General features: G+C 37.0%; 1 protein-coding gene and 1 pseudogene across 8 annotated transcripts in view; one reads left to right on the forward strand and one right to left on the reverse strand.

Moving 5' to 3' along the window:
- Positions 1–18,080, forward strand: part of LOC149419534 (prominin-like protein) — a 262,011-nt gene that overhangs the window by 102,574 nt on the left and 141,357 nt on the right. The window lies entirely within an intron of this gene.
- Positions 10,247–10,424, reverse strand: LOC149419535 (U4 spliceosomal RNA; annotated as a pseudogene).

Here is an 18,080-nt window from a genome sequence, read left to right on the forward strand (position 1 = left end):
TGCATGAATAATGGTACCTATTAAACCTAATTTCAATAAAGTAGTAAATATTATGTTGGGTGACATAAAAATGATATAAAAGAACAAATATGAAATGTAGAAGGTAAAAATGCTATTCATTATACCAGGGCTTCCCAAACTTCTTTCAACTGTGACGCCCTTTAGTCCAGTCAAGTTAACCTTTTCGTCCCGGAGAAAAAAAAATCACATAAGATCCGAAGGGGGGTCACTAGGGACCCCAATTTGTTTTGCTTATTAAAGGATGTTAATGGCATAATATTGTATAATTTGTATTAGTAATAATTAGGGGGGAGTATATTCAAAGTGTTTCAGAAGTCATTATCAAAATAATTTCATAAATAAAGTCGTAGTTAATATTCTAATGAATTTAGATAATATTGCGCCTTTTTCCATACAAAACAGGGAAGGCGGGCCGATAACGAGCATAACTCCTCGATTCTGAATCTCGACTGGCGATTGGCGATTACAGCGTAGCTAGTTTGTTGCACAGGGTGGTCCGTAAATGATGGATATATTTATAAATATATATTTTTTAAGTTTTAAAAACCTAGCACTACTTAACTAGGTGCGGATGTTATTTCGAACATTATGTGAATATTTAGATGTAAGTGAAGATTATAATTCCTAATTTATTATTTTATATAGTATATTTACATTTAGGGTTAAATCGTAGTGTTTGCCTTACCATAAATAATGGGTTCGTTTGTATGTCGAGGGGTTCGAGATAAAACGAATTTTTGGGAAATAGTGAAAAATAAGGTATTTTTAAAACTTAAACGTGAAGTAAATTATTTTTTACTGTAACCCCAGATATTCCTGTTTTTGATTTTTCTATGTGAAAACACCACAACAGTCCCAACTGCTCCTAATCATCTGGAACCAGTGAGACTATGACATTCCCAAATGGGGTATGTTGGAGTAATAAAACTTCTAAATTTTAGGTGTACTTAAGTGATAATATTTCAATTATTAGTAGACCCAAAAGTCACGAGCCGCTACTGTTATGTTGTAAGGCTAAAAGTAGTGGGGAGGGTAAGGAGATGGGAAAGAGGGAGGTGGGGAAATACCTGGCTATTCAGATCTGGTCACCAAACAAGGTCAAAGTCATTTCAAGCAACATTCGAAATGAATTCTGGTCAGTAAATTGTGAAATATCACAAAGTAATCTATTAAATTTTACTTACGCACACCGGGATTTGAACCCGCGACCTCCGGTTTACTAGTCTAGAGCCTTACCCCTCAACAACGGATGCTGTAATATTTATGAAAGAAAAAATATATAATATCAAGTTGCAGGGCGGTAGATGCTTTCAGTATTGCCCTAGTAAAAGACCACCATGTAGAATCCAAAAGTTGCTTTAAATGACTTAAGTCTTTATGGTTATTAGATTTGCATATGCATGTACTTCAACCTTTGTCTTTCCCATATCCTCCCCCTCCCTATCCCAACTAACTTCAGCCTCACAAAATACCCCAATTGGGGATGCCATAATTCCACTGGCTAGGACGGCTCTTGTGCGGTTTTCACACAAATTAATTGAAACGATAGAATTTTCTGATCTAATTTAAAACATTGGTAAATATGCCGTAATAAACTGCAATAAATACATGCCGACTGATTACGTAAATTCTAATATTGTAAGTACAGAATAAATATTTTACAACCCTGAAATAGATATTAATTTATAAACACCATTTCATAAGTGTAAATGTACTGCTTACCAGTCTGAAGATGCCCATAGCAGGGCGAAACTAGTCCGCTTTTACAGAGAATTATTTAACACGAAAATTTAGAGAATTAGCAACTAAAACCCAATATACAATTTAACAGAAGTTTGCGATAGACTTTTTAACCATATAGTACTTAGTTTTTATTCAAGTTCCTTCAAATGACTTAAAAATGTTAACAAAATATGTGTCTCTTTCTGACCGATTTATTTTCCATGTGAGAAACAAAGACAGACCTAATTTTAAAAATGTTTCTAAACATGAGAAATTTACCGGATGTACGCCAGACAGGTCGATCTTAGTCCAGCGAGCGAGCATTTTAGCATCGCAAAAGGAAGTCCCAGAAGTGCAGTGTACGCGACCGGGAGTTAGCCCTTTCCATAAAATGCAACTTTTACGGTCCAATACGCTCGTCTTTTACGCTCGCTGGATCGTTCTCGGTGGAGAGCGGAGAGTGGGGATGGGGACGGGGGAATTTTAGCCGATGCTACGAAGCTGAGGTGCGGGGCAGGGGACAGGAATTTTGCCGGAATTTTGTACAAACTATTTAATATCTAAGAAACTAGAAATACAATATATTTTTTTTAAATGCAGATCGATAACCAAATAGTTTTTTTAGGAATACCTAAATTATAGAGTATGTGGTGTAAAAAACAACTTAGATATAGCATAAAACTCTCGTTAGTGTATGTGTGTTCCCCCCGTCCGGTACGGGAGTGTTAAACATGAAAAGGGGGTTGTGCTTGCAAAAGGTCCAGTCATTCTGAATTTTTTATGTTGTTAGGACCTAAACCAGTATTAAAAAAAAAATTTTGCAACTTCGAAAGTGCTGTGCGAGCGGCGGTGGACCTAAAAAACCAATAAATTTTCGGATTTTTTTCAGTTTTTGCTCAATATCTCAGTAAAGGAAGGGTCTGACCGGTAAAGTTCGTATACATACTTTTAAAGAAGACTAAATTTGCTATAATTTGAGACCAAAGCAAGCTATATAAAGCCATTGGTTTTCAAGATACAGTTCTTCAAAAATAGGCAATTTTTTCCAAAAAGTGAAATTTTTTCGAAATGGTCACTTATTTTGTAAAATAATTTCTAAAATACGCATCTAACGTCAAATATTGTATCAAACAAAGTTGTTGTAAATTTAATAAGCTTTTATTTAAGACTAGATTGATATCTGTAGACTAAACGGTTCTCTCAAAAATGGCAGATAACCAAAAACAGTCAAAAGTGGATTTTGGGTGAAATGCAAATAAACTGTTCTCACGTTTTTTAATGTTTTTATTTATCAAACAGTTAACAGATATTTGATGAAAAAAAGAAAAGATATTACATCTATCGGGAATTACGTCATCTTCAAACATTGTTTTATATACCTACATACCAAAATGCTTGTACAAACATCATGGTACCTACTATAGGGACAAATTACATGTACACAAAAAAATAAAACTAATATAAATCATGTAGGTATTGTGTCTTGGTTGCCAAATCATGTCTTTCTTTTTATCTTAGCTGGGAGAGGCACCCAGTCTGTAGTCGGGTCATCTTCATCGTCCGAGCATTTCAGCTCCACATCCGGGACGTTAATGCAAAATTTGCCACCGCATGACTGACAGAGGACTGAGCAGTGGAGCCCAGCCTTTCTACACGAGCAGCTCCCAGAGCATCCTTTATTGCATTTACACGAAATTTTTCGCAAAAGGGCAGGAGGTGCGGGATCCATCGTGGTGGGGATGGGGGTGAATACTTGAGAAGACAGCTTCCACCCCCATTCAGTGGGATTCAAGTTGACTCCCCGCCACTTCTGCACTTGGAGGTAGCACCTTGCTGCATGGTGGCCTGCAGCATCTTCCGTCGGTGGCAAACGGGCGAGGTTTATGTTTGTTGAAGTGACAAACGTCTTATACCTCAGGAAATCCAAAGTATCCCTCGCGATGTCACCCCCATATAGAGCCATGAAGCACTTGATGCCTGCTTCACTCACGGCTTGTGAGGTAGAGTCTGGCCGAAGGAAGACCTCCACTTGCTCAGCAAGTGGTTCACTCTTGCTCAGAAGTGTGCTGATTTTGGTCTTTCCTTGGCCAAACGGTGCTGAGGTGGTATCGCACCCGGCAAACGCGTGGGTAAATAGTACCGTTCCTGGTAATTGTCGGGAGTCCTGGTTGTTGTAGGAGGTCGTAGAGTAGTGACAGCAACCAGCTTCTCCCTTCGTGTTCTTCTAAAGATAGACGTTTGTCTCTTCAGCGCCTAAACCATTGAGAAGAACGAGCAGGTCGACATCTTCTCCCACTATGACGACCCGATCGGCATCTGCTTTTTTTGATAACGCCATCATGACGATCTCTTGATCAGCATCTTCTTCGGCAACAGCCACTTCTACTCCCTCCTTCTGAAAGGCGTCACAGAGAAGAGTTATAAGGCGTCTCTTATTGTTTTCATTGCCCAAAACATGCTCTTGAGCAATTTGAATTACTGTGGATTCATCGAAAGTCAATTCGTAGCTGGAATGAGCTGCGTAGCGCCGGAGTCGTTCCGCTGTTTTGGTGTTTTTTTTGGTAGCATCTTCGGGGTAGCCGTCAAAAACGATGGAGACGTTCTTCCCAAAGTGGTTTCGGACGTAGGTGGTATAACGCGCCAAAAGTGCTCGAACCGTGCTTTTCCGCCACACGACCTTGTGCAAGAGGTAGCCAACATCCAAAGTGACGTGAGTGCTGGCATCTATCGGCGTGTGGCTGGAAAGAGGAGTGAAGGCAGAGTACAGAGTAGATTTTGTGCCCTTGCGCATTCCTTGTGCATTGAACAGAGACATCGGGAACGGGGCCAACTCATATTTGAAGTCATCCTGTAAATCCTGTTCAGATTTCTTTGCAATACACACTCGCTGAAAAATTGTGAGCGGATCCACAGCCACTCTTCTGTTTTTGTCCGGCAGTTTAACGGTTGAGGTGATCGATGCCAGCGTGGTAACTTTATTTTTCCGTTATATTACTACCTTGTCGTACATTTTCCCCACAATTTTCATTACTCCTTCCGATCCAACTCTCTGGGCTGTGTGGCAATTAATTTCAAGACCTGCCAGTAAACCACTACTGATAGAAATTAAACTGTCAGTTTTGGGAAATGGAGGGTGGAGAGCAAATCAGTTTTTTAGTTTTTCCACATCACTATTATCTCGGATGATTCGAGAAGGTCTCATGTCTACATGCTGCTCTCCAGTATGACATGATAAGCTGCAAAAACTTTCCAGTTCTTCACAAATGTTCAACATAAACACCATTCCTGTTGTCCACCTTGCCAGAACACTTTGGGAGATTCCTCTTCCTTGGGTCAACCCACCGTAGGTTTTCATGGATCGCATCAGCTTCTGCTCAATTGTTAGGTCTGACCACAACCCAGACCAAAACTTGTCAGACCGGCAAATGGTGAAGGATCCTTTTGTGAACATGTCGTATTCACTTTTATCCATCCGATCTTGTAGAGCTATCATATCCTGAAGGTAGAGGTGCGCGCTCTTAGCATACAAAAAATGTCCAGCTGCGTGGAAAAAAGGGAGCATCTTGTGGACAGTGTACAAATGAAGGTTCCAATCACAAGCACGCTCTGCCTGGATGAATAGTTTTATCAAAGTGGTCATACGAAAGTATTGGACCCACAACTGTGATGTTGGACCATTCGCTTTAATTTTCTCCAAGGCACTTTTAAGTTTTGCCTTTAGTATTTGGTAGGTATCAATTTCTTCTGCTGATATAGTAAGAGACCTTTCAGTGTCTCGCAGCAATTTTTCAGTCTCGTCTCGCTCCTCAGGAGTTATGTCAACCTCATAAAAAACAATGCTGGCCAGTGTGAGGTTTGCCAAAATGTGGGCTCGAACAGCTCGTGAATATGCGTGCCCATTCATATGGGTACCCATGGGTATAGGTACTAATGGGTACTTGAAATTTGAAATAGTCGTAATTTTATTATAACCCTAGGATAAACCCACGATGATTAATGGATTTACTTCACAGCACAATATAACCATAAAAAGACGCGAGAACAGTTTATTTGCATTTCACCCAAAACCCACATGTGACTGTTTTTGGTTATCTGCCATTTTTGAGATAACCGTTTAGTCTACAGATATCAATTTAGTCTCAAATAAAAGCTTATTAAATTTACAACAACTTTATTTCATACAATATTTGACGTGAGATGCGTATTTTAGAAATTATTTTACAAAATAAGTGACCATTTCGAAAAAATTTCACTTTTTGGAAAAAATTGCCTATTTTTGAAGAACTGTATCTTGAAAACCAATGGCTTTATATAGTTTGCTTTGGTCTCAAATTATAGCAAATTTAGTCTTCTTTAAAAGTATGTATACAAATTTTACCGGTCAGACCCTTCCTTTACTGAGATATTGAGCAAAAACTGAAAAAAATCCGAAAATTTCCTGGTTTTTTAGGTCCACCGCCGCTCGCACAGCACTTTCGAAGTTGCAAATTTTTTTTTTTAATACTGGTTTAGGTCCTAACAACATATAAAAAATTCAGAATGACTGGACCTTTTGCAAGCACGGATGTACATCTTGACTGGACTACTTGGGAAGTTGCCATATTTTTGCGACGCCCCCCCCCCCCCCCCCCAGTGACTAAAAATCTTAGCCCCCCGCCGCTCATTCGTACCAAGCGCAGTATTTTGAAGCCCTCCCCTTGAACGGGTCACGTAGAATGGGTACGTTACCTAATAACAATTTGTCAGAAAAACTCCAAATAGTATCAATTTTTTATTACAAAATAAAGAACACAACATAAAAACAAAAATGGAAGCAAACAAAAAAGATAAAAAAGCAATTTTTTTCTTTGGTATTAATGAGAAGGATGTGCTTGTTTTTCTGAGAATAGTTTCTTAAAACGAGGTTGAAGTTTCGAAATCGCCACTCTAGTCTCTGCCTCTAAATTTATTTTTGATCTGTACTTATTCTTAATTACTGCAACTGCAGAGAAACCTGTCTCACACAAGTATGATGTCGCAAACGGTAATAAAACCCTTAACGTTGCAGTGCTGATGGAACGATATTATCGCTATAAAGATTGCCTCACGAGGCCCAGGGATTATCCCGCGGCGCCCCGGGGCGTCGCGACTCACAGTTAGGGAAGCCCTGCATTATACGATTAATTTAGAGCAAGGGTGAGAAAGAAACATATAGATTATATTTTAAAATAACTACTACTAACAACATTCCACACTCATTTTTTAAACATTTTCTAAATTTTTTTAGCAGCTTAATTAACATTGTGATGAGAGGACTTCGATGATTCCTCCTTCAACTTATATTCAGTTAACTCGAATCAAACGCACTGAGGGAACACTACACAGGTTTTCTTAACAGACTGGTGTTGTATAATAAATTGTTGCAAGTGTCACTAGTGTAGGTATTCCAATGCAGGAATATGTGTTCAAGGGAGACGCATAAACCAATCCAACATTCTGGTGTCTTGCAGTGAGATTTTCACCGAGTTATGTTAGTCTCACACGAGCGCTATACTCTCATAATAATATATGTGGGCTTGGCTGTTTCACCGTATGTGAAATGTGATTGGGAAATAGTACAAGTCCACTTATATTATGAGAGTACAGCACTCGTGTGAGACTACCTTTAAGAATAAACACCGTTCTTCAATTCCCGGTGATAGACACTGCAAGACTTACGAAACGTTGGCTGAGGAAAGAGGATAAAACATTGGAAACAACTAACATTTCAATATTAAAGTTGTGTTAGCAAACATCGTCTTTGATTCTGGTTTGTCTTCCACTTAGCCATTCATAGACATGTTCCCGCACATAAATACATTACGATAGTCTAATGACCGTTTGTATAATAGTCTTGGAAAATTAACCGTTTGAACGTTTGAATTAGATTGTATGAAAACGGTCATTAGGTTTACAACGCGTGTGCTTGGCTACAACTGATCCGCGCACAAAAACAGTGTTTTGATCACCGAAAACAGTATCGTTGTTTTTGTTGTATGCAACTCACGGGGACACCCAAGCTCGAGAAACAGTTTTTTCTTTTTATAAAGTAAATCTAATATTTTCTTCGTCTTTTATCATACAAAACTTCCGTTTCCCTCCATTTTTGCTCTTTCTTCTCTCGAACAATTTTATCTTAATAAATTCAGCTTACCATGCCGTCACAGAGCTTGCATTTCCACTGCAGCGAATCTGCAAGTGAGATTATTAAAGTAATTAAATGCATAATACAGATTAGCGACATGCCCCACGGAGTACCATCCAATAATTACGAACAATTTATTAATTACGCAACCAAGATAACTATTTAATGAGGTTATTTTGCTCGAATCTCGTCATTTCATGGACTTCTCGCACCCACTCTGATGTTCTGAATGTATTCCCATTCACTAGACCAATGCTGGTGATGTATGAGTTAACGGAAATTGTTTGTTTTGATAATTGGATTCATCATGATGTTGTAATAATTATTGCATTTTCGTTGCATGCTCTTGTCAGAGTTTGAAGTGCAAGTAATGATGGGCATATTCGAAATTTTCACAGTGTAATATCGAATGATGGATGTTTCGACAATTTTTTTTACCTTTTTTTACACCTCACAATTCGTCTCAAATAATATCTCATATATTTTTAACCCTTCAGTTAGTTCTTTCATCACATTTGTTCAGGGTGCAATATTTTCTGTGTATTTAAAATGCGCTATATACATCTTATTTTTTATTTTCCCCAAAAACAAATACTGTTTTAGAAACAACATAAAATTATCTGTCTGGTAATTTAAAATAAACATTACTGTTTGTAAATAATAACATTTTATTATCAAACGTGAAAAATGTTGTCAAAAACGCTAACCATATTTTTATTTAATTTGTTACTCCAATCATACAAAAATTGAGAAAACTCGATATTTAGAAAACAATTCGTTTTGTTTAGAAAATTTGTAAGAAAACTGTACCTTCACTTTAATCTCGTTCATATAATAAAAAATAAGAAATTATTTTTAATGTTAATCCAATTGTTTAACGATAGCAGCGCAAAATATGAATTATTAATTTTGGCTTTTTTTGGATTTTATCAATGGATTCCAGTTTTATTATTTTTTTTATGCAAACTAAAAAGAATTATTATTTCTCTTTCTAACTTCAAAAAATTACGGGGAGGAATGCAGATCACGCCAAACTCTGGGAATTGAATAAAAATGCACTTTCTAGATGAAAAAAGTGTGTAGAAATTCATTAAAAAAATAATTAAGGCGCGGAAGAATAAATTGAGGGAGATACAGCCGATCAAAATTTAATAAATTGCACTTCGCGATCTGATATTATCACCGTATTCGGACAGTCCGCCGCCATATTTTGTCACGAAAATCAAATTAAAAACTTTTAATACTTTTGAAATTTCAGTAGTGCCATCCAAAAAATAAAAAGTGTTGCCATATAATAATATCAATGCATGGAAAATTCTGAAAATTAAATATCATTTGCCAGATTGGTAGTTTATTATTTAAAATCTTGTAAATACTTAATTTATGTATATATATAACCTAACCTAACTGTGATTTTCTATAACAAAAAAATGACCCTTTAATAACGCCCACTCGCGTCCCCTTTAGAGTTTTATCCCAGTTTTCAAGTAGTTTGTGGGCTACGCTAGGTTTGTATAGACGGTTTGTGATTTAATACTAATACCTTTTTTCCATGTTATTTCCTGTTACACAAAATTGCCCCTTTAATAACGCCTGCTCGCGTCCCCTTTAGAGTTATATCCCAGTTTTCAAGTAGTTTGTGGGCTACGCTAGGTTTGTATAGACTGGTTTGTGATTTAATTCTAATACCTTTTTCCCATGTTCTTCTGCCTACTCTAACCCAAACTAAACACCTAACCTATTTTGTAAAAAAATATTATTATTATATGGCAACACTTTTCTTTTTTTGGTTGGCACTACTGAAATTTCAAAAGTAAATAGTTGCTAATTTGATTTTATTAAGTCATAATTGATAAATAAAACATGGTTCCTATGTATCGCGTACGAAGTTTCAAAACCCTATAACTCAGTTAATAGTGCCGACCCCCACCTAATTCTTTCAGATTCGGATTCCCCAGCCCTAAATTAGTCTAAATCAAGTTCAATTTCGGTTATACTCTCATAAACCGAATATTACCCTCAGATCGCGAAGTGCAATTTTATTAAACTTTGATCGGCTGTATCTCCCTCAATTTATTCTTCCGCGCCTTAATTCTTTTTTTAATGAGTTTCTACACACTTTTCTCATCTAGAAAGTGCATTTTTATTCAATTCCCAGAGTTTGGCGTGATCTGCATTTCACCCAAATTACGTATTTCCGCATGATAGAAAAAAAAGATAAAAATACTTTTATAAAATATGGACGCTCGATCATATATGACCCTAAAGCGCTGGGGGGGGTTTATAGCCAAACACTTCTTGTTTACGAATAACCTGTTAAAATTAGATTTCTCCCTCCTATCTATCATTAGGAAAATATTGCTTGTAAATGTAGAGGAGCTAGAATAGGATTGGATCACCAGGCCACCAATCGGACTTGTTTTACCTACATTTAGTTATTTTGGTAAAAGTTTTCAACTAGCAATAATCGCACCTCGGATAAACCTCATTGGTTACGATATCGCCACTGCGCAAAGTGAATTCTCGTTTTTTATTTAGATGTGTTTTAATAGAAATTTAATGTCAATCATTTAGAAATTCTCTTAAAATTATAAAAGTGTTCAACCTTGTTCTACCTGTATTTTAATTTAAGATGCTCTGACGAACTAGCGTCAGAGCATCCCTTAGCAATCCCTTCGGCACAGGTGCACATTTGTACAGTAGACATTTGTCACATGAAAATGGGTCGTTTCTGTGAATCATTCTTGAGTTAAATAGCTCGATTGTGGAATGATTTTGCCGGCCTCTGTGTTTCATCCCTCAACATCGGTCTCTTCAAGACACAGATTCACTTCTTCCTTTCCTCAAAAAGATTCTCCATACAGCATCCCAAAGATAACAAAGGCCCTAAGGTAAATTATGTATTTTTCTCTCGGCTTTCTGTGTAGAGTTAATGTAGAACCGTTCCGAAATGTTTGAAATTATTAAGATAATCAATCAGTCAGAAGAGCTGTAATTGCTAAATTATTTTAATAATCGGTCATACGAAATGTTTCGATTAAATTATTAAACTAATGGATCACCCTACTATATTTCTTTCTTTTAATTTTATTTGCTGTAAAGTTAAATTATACTTATTGTTTTTTTATATTTTATTTTATGCTATGCCAATATGGATTACATTGCATTGCAAATCCCCTGCATGTAGCTCGTAATAAAACAATATTAATACTAATTATTATTATCATTATTTCGAAATGGATATCTGTGTTCTGTCCATCACTAGTCAACCAAGAATCATCTGAACAATTTTTTTTTGTATACGAATAAAGTAGGCCGGCGGTTAATTATTATTTATCATTGGAGAATCATGCACCGAAACAGCGTGTTTTTATGCTGTAAATTATCCAAGTTATGCAACAAACTCTGTAATTCATTCTGTTAGAGTGATTAGTAAGTATTTAACGCGCATTGTTGATCTTTTTGTACTTCTAGGACCAAAGATAATATACTTGTATTCTATTATATATTATCTGGCTTGGACATTTAGCTAATTGAAATCAATTAAAAAGTATTTATTTTATTTTAAAATTCAATTAACACTTCAGGACTCTGGCATATTGACCGTTATATTGATTAAAGATGCTGTCAGAAAGTCGCAGAATTTGTGTGTATTACGGCTTCCCAATAAAAACAACATAAATGGATATTTCATTTTTATAACTATGACGGTTATACCTATATTATTTCTATAAAGTCTATATATGTCTATATGCGCCGTTCCGAAAAGCGAACAAATTGACTCTACGGGTAATAGCAGTTTGTTCCCAAAACCGAACGAATTAGCCCGAGGAGTTAATAATCAATTGATGCGTCGTAAAGGCAAAAATAGCAAAATATTTCCACATGCCTACATAGTTTACACATACCTTCATAGTTTACATATACGTACATAGTTTCCACATACCTACATAATTTTACACATAACTACATAGTTTACACATACCTACCTAGTTTACACATACCTACATAGTTTCACACATAACTACATAGTTTGCACATACCTACATAGTTTTACACATAACTACATAGTTTACGGTTCCATGATAACTCAACACAGTGACAATTCAACACACTTTTAAAAAGTGATATAAAGTCATTAGAAACGATGAAAATTTTTTTTTTATCCTACTTAATTAACCCAGTTAATAAAGTTTTTGTTTCATCACTTTCCATGACTTTATATAACTTTTTAAAGATGTGATGATTTATCCGGTCACCAGTTTACACATACCTACACAGTTTTACACATAACTACATTGTTTACACATACCTACATAGTTTACACATACCTACATAGTTTTAAACATACCTACATAGTTTACACATATCTACATAGTTTACACATACCTACATAGTTTACACATACCTACATAGTTTACACATACCTACATAGTTTACACATTTTCTTTGAATTTAAGTGTTGGTGTGTAAGAAGTTATGTAGTTGTTTTTTATGTTAGTGTAAAAAATGATTGTCGAAGGACCTTGAATGATTGAGCAATGCCCACTGCACATAAGATAATATTTGTTGTATGGATACAGGAAGGACTCACCATTGGGAAAGGGGCACTTGTTTCTTCCCGTCTTTTCTTCACAACAATGTCACTTAACACAAGCGGATTGCACTATATCGTCGCGAATAATAATTTCGTAAGATAAGGGAGACGAGATCTCGAGCGGATGCGGTTTATTGTTAGCGGTTTGGGTTATTGCAACATACTGACTACCAAAGGGCACATAAATTAGCAGGAATGGGAAGGAAGGTAGGAACAAAGGAACAACAATACTATCTCAGTACAGTGGTCGCAGGTATGTGTGTATGTGTGCATGAGATGTGTGTATAATTAATGTCTATTGCGTATTGGCGCAACCAAGTGTCATTTTCAAAATGGAACAATTATTCAGATAAGTGATTAATTCTGTATTTGAAATGTGTATTTCTTTTATTTTAATTCTTGACGGATATCGTATTCATTTCGGATCTTCTCTAAAATATGAATACTTTCAACTACAGTTATAATATTATTCACGGGTCTGCGCTAGTAGATACATAATAATATAATGATTTTTCAAAAGAAGCAAACACATTGTGACTTGACATTTTAAATAAAATTAAAATATTCATAAATTTTATAACAGTCCTTGATGATGGTACGGAGGTACCGAAACCGGTAGACAATAAAATATATCAGTAAACTGACTTAAGAGTCGAGTATTTTCCTTTAATTTATTTAATAATATAATGCTCCACTTATCTCAACTATTTATTATACGGTGGATCTTAGTTAGAATCAGTGAATTAAACAATAATAGTTTTATTGCCTCTAGCGCGTTCATCACGAGAGAGATGGCTATTGCATCAGATTATTATTGTACACATGACGACCGCCATGCGCGCCGTAGACTGCCCAGACCTCGACTGCATTGCCTTCATTTCCTCCATTGCCTGTGCGCCACCGTTGTCAGACGATTTTTACAGAACATCCCGCAAGCAAAAATTTATTGTTCCCCTGCAATTTTCAAAAGCAAATAGCGGGTATTTGGCGATGGGCTGGACAGGAAGAATTATGCAGTTTCTGTTGTGTCATTTTATGATTGATATCGTCAAAGAAATAACTATTGAAATTTGCATTTTTTTAGGTTGTCCCGCTTTTTTTAATATATTCTGCTGTGCTCGTTTACTCACAGGGTTATAAGTTGTAATTTCACACTACTGTGGCTTTGATATATGGTGTACTCACTGGGCTATAAGTTATAATTTAACCCTACTGTACCATCTCTGTACTGTGTACTGGTGTTGATACCAATCTCCTGCTCGTTGGGACGGATCTGACGCGAGGACGCGTGGGGCCGAGGAAGGTTGGCGGTTGCGTCCGTGAGAATGCGAAGTCCTCGGAAACGGCTAATTGCACTCTGTACCCGTGATCGGCAGAGGATAACGTATCAATTGTCAATTCCAATCCTAAAAATCATGTACGAACTTGAGTGTAGATTCTGAAATTTGGCATATCTACGTCCTGCCAAATCAATGAGGTAATTTTTAGGTCTTTAGGCTCTTTGGCAATGGGTCATTTCATAATTTCAGCGTATTTCTACGTCATTCCAAAGTATTATGAGACACACATTTGAGACGTACACCACATACAGTGCTATTACAAACATTTAATTATAAAACAAATGCAGCATCTAATTTGCCAGCTCTTCATACTCTAAATTCTAAATGATATTTGTCTCAACTCAAATATTGACATTTTTTCGGATTCACTGCCCAAATTCAAACGTGGCATCATGTCAATAATATAAACTGTTCAATGCGCATACATACAGACACACACACACACACACACAAATACTCACCCTTACATTACACACACACACACACACACCTATATACTACACACGTCACCTCCTAATTAAGGAATAAACATACCACTTAGCATATCATAGGTACCCAACATGAAATATCTATTTCCTGTGAATTGTTTCATCACTGTAACTCATGTACTGTTTGTTTCTATAATATAAAATTAAATTTTAAAAAAATAATAATTATGACACGTATAAACAGGACATAATTTCCGCGAGCCGCGAATTATGGGAAAGAAATGAAGCAACCGCAAACGGCGCGAAACCCCGCTTGCGGTTGTTTTGTTTCTGTCCCGTAGTTAGTGGCTCGGCTCTCGGAAATTTTGTGTTGTCTATACGCACCCTAAGATCTCTCGTTATCGCCATGGTGAAAGATCACCTAATCACCAAATGCCTTTAGCCATGTCGTGACCAGATCTGAATAATCAGGTGATTTCTAACCCTCCTTTTTTCCCTTCTCAATGTCCTCCCACTTCAGCTTAATGACATTCCCAAAGCCATATTCCGGTGGCTGCTTGGAGTTCTTGTGCGTTTTCACACAAAAAAAAATACTATTCAGCATACCTGATCACTCTGTAGTCCTTTTTTCCATATAAGAGTAGCCAACTGTTCCCGACTGCCCGGAGCCGGTATTGGAACTATGACATCTCCAAAGTGGTTATATCGTGAGGCTGAAGAGAGTGTGGAAGTAAAGAAGATGAGAAAGTGGAGGGTTTGATTGAAAGTATACGGCATTCAGATCTGGTCACGAAACCCGACTTGTTAAAGATACCACATGGCAGAACAGATATTCTAGCACAGCATAGCACGAAAAGAGGAACGGTGCTGTTGAATGAAATTTCTAAAAGAGTAGATATAAAACCCTTCAACTTATTTGTATAACTACCTATTTATTTTAATCTTTCGTTTCTATACCAACTGGAGTATTTCAGTTTTCTTCTTGAAGTTAAATATTTCGTTATTGTCGTTTAATCTTTATTATTTGACTTAGTTTGTCGATGATTGGTAAATCATCGGGTTTATTTCTGACTTGATCTTGACTCTTTGAACTTTAATACTGTTTTAAACGAACGCCTGTTCCCATTCATTCGAATCCAAAACACTAACTGAACGTATACAAGATTTAATGCGTGTTTGTTTTCCCAATGATCCCCAACAATCCGTTCGTGTTTTCATTCACTCGTCGCCGGAATTCTGTACTTTGGAGTCTGTTTGTATGTGGCATCTTTGAACAAGCGATGGGCTGTCGCGATAGCATCAGGGTCCATATTGTGGATTGTTTACTGGTGTGTGATATTGTGCTGTGTGCAGCACAGCGATGAGTCGTTTATGAACGAGCCAGATCTTTTTGATGAGCCGTATTCGGACTCCCGGTAAACCATACCACGGCTCAATTGAACGGTTAAAATTGTTACAAGTATTAATTGTTACTCAGAGACGTGACGGCGTCTGACAGTACGATATCTGGACTCGGACATATGTACCTACACCTAGTATTTAAGTACCTAGGATCTTATTTTTCTCGTGGCACGAGCAGCGTATCAGGGAAGCCGTATCGTGCGAGCACCAGTATTCTCATTCGCTCTGAGCTCACCGCTCCCGTTCAATTGAGTCGTGGTTCATTTGAGTCGACTCTTTGAGCCGTACCGTGGCTCCCGCTCTTAATAAAATTAGTAATGACCCATCGCTAGTGCAGCAGCCCTCGGTTCATCAACCGGATGGCCGCAATACAAATTGACAATGATGCTCTGCGCGATGTGCTGTTTGTTTTCATTTGCATACGTTGCTGTTAGCTGGTAACCCCATTGGCTTGTAACTTGTAACGTGCTTTGTGGGAGTATATTTTTATTACCCAGTATGGTGTAATTATATTGTAGCAGTACTTGTTATTTATGCTCTCCTTGGTTTCATCTTAGAATATAAAACTCAAAACTTACGCAAAATATTATTTTCTCAATTTGGTTGAATTGATTGAAGAACTCCTCTTCCATATGTCACCGCACGTTGTGCGCTACTTTTCACTAGTTTTCCTTTTTCGTCACTCGTTTGTTGACTGGCAGAGGAGCCCGGGTTCATGGGGTGAGGTTTGTCGGGGCCTGGTGACGGTTGCGCATGCACACCTACTGCGTGGCAGGCCGGATCGGAAGAGACTGGTTGATGGAGACCTTTTGACCTCTCCAGCAGGACTCTCTTTCGGAACATCGCCTTGCACCGCAGTGGGAGGGATGGATTCATACGTCTGTCACTCCTGGACACAATGAACCCCAGATTTCTACTCACTCTACCTCCGTGGTTGAGTGATCACGATTCTTGGTCAAGAATCCGGAGGTCGCGGGTTCAAATCCCGGCTGCTAATATAAATTTTATTTGATTAATTTGTATTATTATTAAATACAGCTGGCTTTTAACTAGGATTCATAATAACTAGTGACTTCCATCTTCCATCTAAGACTTATTTCTAGGGACTTACAACTAAGGCTCATAACTACTGACTTAAAACTAGTGACTTATTTCTAGGGACTTACAGCTAAGGCTCATAACTACTGACTTAAAACAAGTGACTTATTTCTAGGGACTTACAACTAAGGCTCATAACTACTGACTTAAAACTAGTGACTTATTTCTAGGGATTTACAACTAAGGCTCATAACTACTGACTTAAAACTAGTGACTTATTTCTAGGGACTTACAACTAAGGCTCATAACTACTGACTTAAAACTAGTGACTTATTTCTAGGGACTTACAACTAAGGCTCATAACTACTGACTTAAAACTAGTGACTTATTTCTAGGGACTTACGACTAAGGCCTATATTTATATATTTTATTATTTTATAAGGCATAGTGAAAGACCACCATTCAGAATTAAAACATTGCTTGAAATGACCTGATCTGAATAGCCAGGTACCTTTCTGTTTCCTATCTCCTTCACCTCCCCACTACCTTTGCGCGGTGCCCAACTAAGTTGTTTCACTTAATGATGTTTATTTAATCATCTGTGGCATTCAAAGTGTTAACTGCACAGCAAATATGTACAAACAAATGTGCTGTGCAGTTAATGTTCATTGGTCGCACAAAAGCATTGCATCTTCTTAACTTGTGTTAAGAAGAGGCAATGCTTTTATGCGACCAATGAACACTGAGTAATTATTCTTCTACTATTCGTATCACCATTACAACACACTTCTGTCAGCATTTTAAGAGATTATAAAATCCTCCTCAAGACTTGATGCATTGAAGAAGAAGATGCTAGGATCCACCTTCACGGGACGAAACAAATACTTTGCGTGAAATTGTACCAGTTTGCCACTAAGTAAAATGGATATAGTTACTTCATCGGTGCTAACTTCATGCTATCGTCGTTATCAGAATGATCTTTGTTATTTGGCCTTTTTTGGTATCATTTTCCTGTTTCTGTTTCTATTTTTATCATCTACATTATTTCTACAATATTAATACCTAATAATTGTGTAATTTATAGAATTCAAATGTGATGTAGAATCACCAGCTTACCACTTGAACTGTTGTTTCCGGACACCATGTATCTATTTCCTATTCCCTGGTCAAGAGTTGGTTTGGAAGCATATTTAAATTAACAATAGGTATGGCTTAATGTCCAGTTCTTTATTTCGTCCCTCTTGATGGGATTGGAGTAGCGGTTGGAAATTGTTACGTTTATCTAAAAATTCCAGATAGAAAAAAAATACACATTTTATTTATGACAGTCCGATAGTTTTTGCTGCTCCATACAAACATAGTTCTACTTT

Source organism: Hesperophylax consimilis, chromosome 12 (assembly GCF_061612785.1).
Source record: "Hesperophylax consimilis isolate HC1 chromosome 12, BYU_Hcon_1.0, whole genome shotgun sequence".
Lineage (NCBI taxonomy): Eukaryota > Metazoa > Arthropoda > Insecta > Trichoptera > Limnephilidae > Hesperophylax > Hesperophylax consimilis.